The sequence below is a fragment of the Leucopleurus acutus genome (assembly GCF_964270905.1).
Source record: "Leucopleurus acutus genome assembly, chromosome: 15".
Classification (NCBI taxonomy): Eukaryota; Metazoa; Chordata; class Mammalia; order Artiodactyla; family Delphinidae; genus Leucopleurus; species Leucopleurus acutus.
In genome coordinates this window covers 53,905,011-53,911,768 of record NC_139157.1, presented here as the reverse complement: position 1 = coordinate 53,911,768, position 6,758 = coordinate 53,905,011, and the positions used below count along the sequence as shown (strand labels likewise).

Sequence of the window (6,758 nt, the reverse complement as noted above, 5' to 3'; positions counted from 1 at the left end):
TACCATTTTTTGTGAAAATAGAGAATATGTAAATATAAACATTCCTGTATATACTTTCTATATAGAAGGAGACTAAGGAAACTAGTAACGGTGGTTAACAGTTGGGAGGGTTTCTGAGAGGTTGATGATTTTCGGTGTATACCTTCTTTTTTGTTTTTAATTTTTAGTCTTGGTATGCATTAATTTTTCAATCAAAAAAGATCTTTTAAAAATCAGTGCCTCACCACAATGACACAAAGAAAACCCACAGCAGCTACCTTTATCAATGAACTTTGTTCTTTATTCACGAATCTGAGTAGACAAGCAAGCATTAACGGTATCTGAGGAACAGCAAGAATCCAAAAGAGAAGGACCAAGACGAGCAAAGAAAACAAAGAAAACAACTGACCTGATACAAAAGAAAGCTACTTAGTACGCCCAGAGATATTTGAGATGATATTATAACCTTCTCCCTGCAAAAAAGAAAGGAAATAGAAACCAAATTGTTCTTGGAAACTGAAAATATGACTGAGAAATATAAAAAGATCACACACATCATACAATCAAAAGAGAAGAGAAAATATGAAAGAAAAGTTGATACATAGAGGATAAATCCTCAAGAACACATATTTATCTCATAAAAGTTCCAGAAAGAAAAAAGAAATAGAGATAAAATAATGAAATATATGATTGAAAAAAATCTCCCAGAGCTGAAGACAGACATGAGTCTTCATATGGGCAGAAAGCCAGGCAGAAAACATGAACAAATCCTTGTGAAATTCAATAATCCCAAGGATAAACAGAAGGTTCCAAAAGCCCTTCCTGAGGATGAAACAAACCAACAAAAGTTTCATACACAGGAATGAGAAACAGAATGGCATCAGATTTATCACCAGTCACACTAAATGTTAGAAGACAGCCAAACAATGGCCTCAAATTCAGAGGAAGTAATGTTGAGCCTGAAATTCAATACCCAAGAATCCTATCAAATATGAGCGTAAGATAGATATAGTTTGAGACGTAAAAAAATGAGAAAGTTTATTTCCCTTGTAACCTAATATGGTATCCTTGCACCTAATATGGTTAATCTATATATTAAAGAAAAATTACGGTTAAGCAGCTGGACAATCTTAAGATATGATGCTTTCTTGCATAAAAAAGAAAAATAAAGTGTCAGGAGAAACAAATATGGAAAAGAAAGATGTCTAAATAAACAGTGGCATGATCTTGAAAAATTGACAGTGTTAAAAAAAAAAAGTCCATCTGAGCTTTGTGCTTAGAACATTCTTTATGAACAACACTAGTTTTGTGACATTAAGATTATATCTTCTCCACAAGTCCAATCACACTATTTGGTTTTGCAAAGAAAATATTTATATAATCATAATATTATAAAAACTCTTTATTTTCCATTTTCAGAATCGACCTACAGACCAACATGTAAGATATAAATATATATTACCAAACAGAATATAAATATATCTTGACAATGTAAAAGTAATATATGTGATGACAGTTGGGAGTTGGTTATATGGGAAGGGGAAATGGAAAGGATAGGAGTGCTACTTTCCTCATGTCAGTCACAGGGAGCATGATTTTGTCTAAATCAGATCAAGAAATAGGGCTTAGGTGTATAATCTAAACTTATAAAAGTAATCAATAGAAAAACTAAAATGTAATTAACCCAAATGAAGTTAGTGTGGCGGAGATAGAAAGAAAATGTGAAAACAGACCTACATTCACCAGTTTTTATGGCATGGGGTCAACTGACACTGTTCAAAGTTGATACACCACCTTAATGAGTGTTTGAGAGACATTTTACATAAAAATTAATTTTTTTATTTTTTTATTTTGTGTGTGTGTGTGCTTTAAATATGTGTTTGGGGGAGGGGAACACACACTTCTACTCAATTAAGAGAAACATTTATACCGTCCAGGTCTTTTATTTTCTTTACACCCATCATGCCATAAATTCATAGGGAATGGGCTCCAACAGTTCAGGCTCCTTTCCATTGGTTCTCATGAAGTGTGCTTCTCTGGGTGGAGCAGGCTGGTGCTTCAGCTGAACCCAAGTACCTTTCTCTTTGGCTTCCTTCTTTTTCTGATCATTTTCCTTCACCCGTTTCAGGAAGCTATCTCGGCTCTTAGAGTGCTTAATATGATCGATACGCACATTAATTCTCTTGGCAAGAATCTTCCCTTAACTTGTTTGTTTACAAGGGTGCCAATAGCATGCTGGGTAACACTGCAGACTCTCTCAAGTTTTGCCATGGTAACATTTGTGGGGCATTCCTTTTTGAACAGTGCCCATTCCCTCGATATCTACAGTATCACCTTTCTTGTAGATTCTCATGTATGTGGCCAAAGGACCAACTCCATGTTTTCTAAAAGGCCTAGAGAACGTGTAGCAGGTGCCCCTTCTCTTTCCCTTTGTGTTGGTCATTTTGGCGAATTACTGGAAGATGGTGGTTCCGGACGAAAGGAAAAATTAATTCTTAAACATTTCCCAGTGGCTTCCTCTGGGAAGTAAAGTTAGGCTGTAGGGCAAATAAGTCTTTTCATTTTTGTTTTATCCACATTTATGCTATTTGAATTTTCACTTCAATGTTCTTACGCTTTTTTATAATTTTTTTAAATGTGCTTCTTGTACAAATGGGCTGCCCCATAAACTCTCATCAAGACATTTATATAAGTTATTATTATGACTGATTCTAACAATAATAATGAAAAATATATCTTACTGAGGGCATTTTACGTGCTAAAGGTTTAGTGAGCACTCCGATTGACTCATCACAACAATCATGTTATACACACCATTATCTCCTTTATTTTATGCACAAGGAAACTAAGACTTAAGAGGTTAAGTAATTTTCCACAGTAACGCATCAAATAAGAAGGAAGGGGAGCTATGGCTTAAACTCAGGACTGTCTGACTTCAAAGTTCATGCTTAAAACCACTAAACCCCACTGCCTGTACTCATCCTATGATTTTGAACTAGCAACTTGCAGACTCCATTTTCTCTGTCGACTATATCAACTCTGAGAGATCTTTATTTGAATTCCAGGGTAGCTCCTTTGACTGAAGACAATTTCCAAGACCAACACTTTATATACCAGTTGCAGTAAATGCTAGGAGGTAGCAAAGCAATGACCACAAATTCTGAGAGCAGAGAATACTGACTAAAATCCAACACTCAAGGATCCTGTCAAATGTAAGGTGAGATAGAGAGATCTTCAGACATAAAAAGGACTGAGAAAAAAGGATGCATTTTGTGCTATCTTAATAATATGTCTTATCCTGAGGCTTGTTTGAAGTTGGTAAATAGAAACATGTAGTTCCAAAAGAGATTTTGGTGTATATACCTAATAAATTTTATTTCCTTTGTACCCTTTCACAAAAAAATCACATGAAGATTTATTTCAGAAAGGGGGAATACACATCTCTACACAACTGGACCATTAGAGTTAAAAAAAAAAATTCTGTCATTCCACTTCCTGCAAGCTTTACAATTAGGAAAACAAAGAAAAAGTCAACACCCATTACTTCATGTGACAAGTAACTTAGTTTCTGCTTTTGGCAAATGGGAATAGATTCTGCTTATTCGGTCATTCAACTAGTGTTTGGAATCACATTGTTTTGTGCTAGGGAGATGACAGTGAACTACAGACATAGTCTGAGTTGCTCACCATAAACCAAGGAGTGGCTGGAGGGGTGCCTGAGGCCCCACCATGTCAACCAGCACCCCCATGCTCACCCTCACTACCATTCTTCTGATTGTTCATGATGATTTTAGTCCTGGGAAAACAAAACTTCAAGCTCTCCATACGTTCTTCCCCTTCAAAGAGATTGCAGTCCCAAAGCCACATCCTATATAAAAATTCAGAAACCATCAGGAGAGCTTAGAGTCCTGTGAGGATAGACAAGCAATTAACCAGAATTACATAATCCATTACACATACATGGGTCATGAAGTAAAGGGTTCTGAGGGGTTTTCTTTATTATTATTTATAACGTTTTATTGCTATATGAAGTGGAAGGGCAGGAAGTTATGGACCAAGCCATGCAACATAGTTTCAAAGTAAAGGATTAGAATAATCAGTCACATTTCTTATCTACCATATACTTTGATAAGCTATAAATTGTATTTTTACATTTCAAAAGTGTTTAAAATTTCCACGTGTCTCGTATAGGTGTATAAACCAAAATCTCTTTTGGAACTACATGTTTCTATTTGCCAACTTCAAACAAGCCTCAGGATAAGACATATTGTTAAGATAACACAAAATGCATCCTTTTTTCAGAATCCTTTTCATAAACTCCACAGCCAGATATTTTGCAGAAGTCTCTTCAGCTTAAAATAGAAATTCTCTTCTATAGATAGCTAAAACAGATTTGAGATGAAGAAGGTTAACTGCTCTTTTGTGGGTCACAGCACTGATGTGCTTCAGCCCTCAGAGCACAGCTGAACTTGTACTCATTGACTGAGTTACCACTTTCTTTCCCTCAATGTCTTTAAGCTGAGTCTGTTTTGGCACATTGGTTTATTAACACATGGACCCATATATGGTAAATTCATTTGATAGCTCCTCCCAATCCCTTGATACTAAATATTGAAGTTTGATTAGAGATGGAAAAATGATGCTACTCATAGTAGAAGAGACCAAAATCCAGTCCTCTCTTCCCCTTTTGCTAAAAAGATGCTTACGTTGTTTGGGTGTCTCCTCTCCTCTGTACATCCTGGTGCTCAGAAGAGGGAGGGGGGGCCCACTCCACACTGCCTGGTTTCCTGTTCTTATTATCAAGGATTAGTTTGGACATGGGCATGAGGTATAATTCTGGATACAATGATGTATGGGAAATCTGGGAAAGGCTCTCTCTCCTTACTAACAAAAAAGATAGTTGGGGACAAACATCCCCTGTGCCCAATGTCATTGTGTTCATGACCATTCCTGGAGCTGTGGCAGCCATCTTGCAACCATGTGGGGAACTAAGTCAACAGGTCCAAGAGGGTAGAACAGAATGATGCAGAGAACTTAAATTTCTGCTCTGTTGAGCAACTGAATTGACCATTGAATCAATCAACAATCTGGAGCATTCACATTTGGACTTCGTGTTATGTGAGATAATAAATATTCCTCATGTGTAAGCCATTTTGAGTCAGGGTTTTCTGTTACTTAGCAGATAAACACATCCAAACTGGTCCATGTAGATTAGTTCTTTCTGTTACCCCTTTCTTCCTCCACCCAGCCACCATTCTTAACATAATTTAATTGGTATTAACATTTTTACACAGGTAGATTTAGCTTCCTTCGGTGATAAATTTAAATTTCTCCTCATGTTTTAAACTTTACCTTGGCAATCTAGTTTAAGAAACTGATCTTATCAAAGATATCTGGTTACCATACCCATGGGGCACTAATAATATTCTTAAGGTCATGGAAGTAGCAGTATGAGGCTACAATGTTTTTTGATAGCCTAACATATCCGTTTCGACCAAAGACTCTTTTCCCTATTAAAAAAAAAAGAAAAAAAAGAAACGAAAAAACTGAGTTATATGTGGAAGATTTCTAATTCTTATCCCAATTTTTTTTTTTTTGATAGACTTTCATTACAGCAACTCCTTAAAGCCTGGCTCTTTGGCTTTCACAGTTTAATTTCTTGGCTTTTAGTTAATATTATTCCCTTAATCTCACTAATCCTCTAAGAAAGATGAACATAATGGTGAACTTCATGTAAGAAATATCCTATTAAATTCTTAAATGATTGAATTGTACACATAAAAATAAAATATGAATTTACATTGAATTTACATAACTTCCTGCCCAAATTCCTGAATTTTAAGCCATCTTTTCACCAATACCACTTCCAAATGTCTCTCTACGTGAGCTTTATCAAGACAAGTGTCAGAATTCATAAAATCAACCAAAGCAACTGAAAGGCCTATGCTAATAATAAGTCATAACACAAGTCAAGGTTAATTACAATTAGATTTTAAATATTTTGCTTGAGGGCGCTAAGCTTATTTAGTCTGGAACATAGTTTTAAAATGAAATGCTTATATATTGATATAAAAGATATAACAGTATAGTACAGCTGCAGGGTAGAGGGAGGAAACACTACGTAGCACTATTTAAACATTACATATTAATCTCAAAAATAACAAAAATAAGCAGTTTGACCGTAAATTATTCTCAGGACTTTAGCTTTAAAAAAAAAAAAAAATGTAAAGGCCTTAATCTCTTAAGCACTTCAGGGCAATGACAATTTTTTAAAATTGTAACTAGGAGGAAGCTAAAATGCCAACATTCATTTCTGAATTTTGCAGCCAACTTTGTCATACAAGTGCTTGACTAATATTTTTTTTCATACTTCTGTTCTAAAAGGCGTTCTCCGGAATAAAGCCTTAAGTTTAAATCAAAGACAAGTTATTCAGAACCCACCCTACCATATTTGTAGTGGCTCTCTAGCTCCTTATAAGGAAAAATACTGGAGATGAGGTTAGAAATTTTAGAAGTAAATGTGAGGATGTGGTAAAGAATGATCTTATCCAGTCTGTAAAATGGGTACGGGATTTTTAAAGTCCAAGAATAGTGGATAGTCTAATATGAAAGTGAATGAAGACACTCCTCAAGCAAAAAAAGAAACCCTTTTTTTTAAGGAAAGCTTGAAGGAATTTTGAGAATTGTACTTTAGCTAAGGAAGATATAAACATCTGGGGGATCTGAGTGGAGGATATGCAGAGTTCTTATTTTTAGTAATTTTTCAAAAAGTCTAAAAT

The 6,758-nt window shown here is 35.3% G+C and overlaps 1 pseudogene across 1 annotated transcript; it reads right to left on the bottom strand.

The window, feature by feature from the left end:
* Window positions 1-1,939: 1,939 nt before the first annotated feature.
* On the bottom strand, window positions 1,940-2,422 carry LOC309972125 (large ribosomal subunit protein eL21-like; annotated as a pseudogene). The gene has a single exon. The product of its transcript is annotated as a large ribosomal subunit protein eL21-like (transcript).
* Window positions 2,423-6,758: the final 4,336 nt, after the last annotated feature.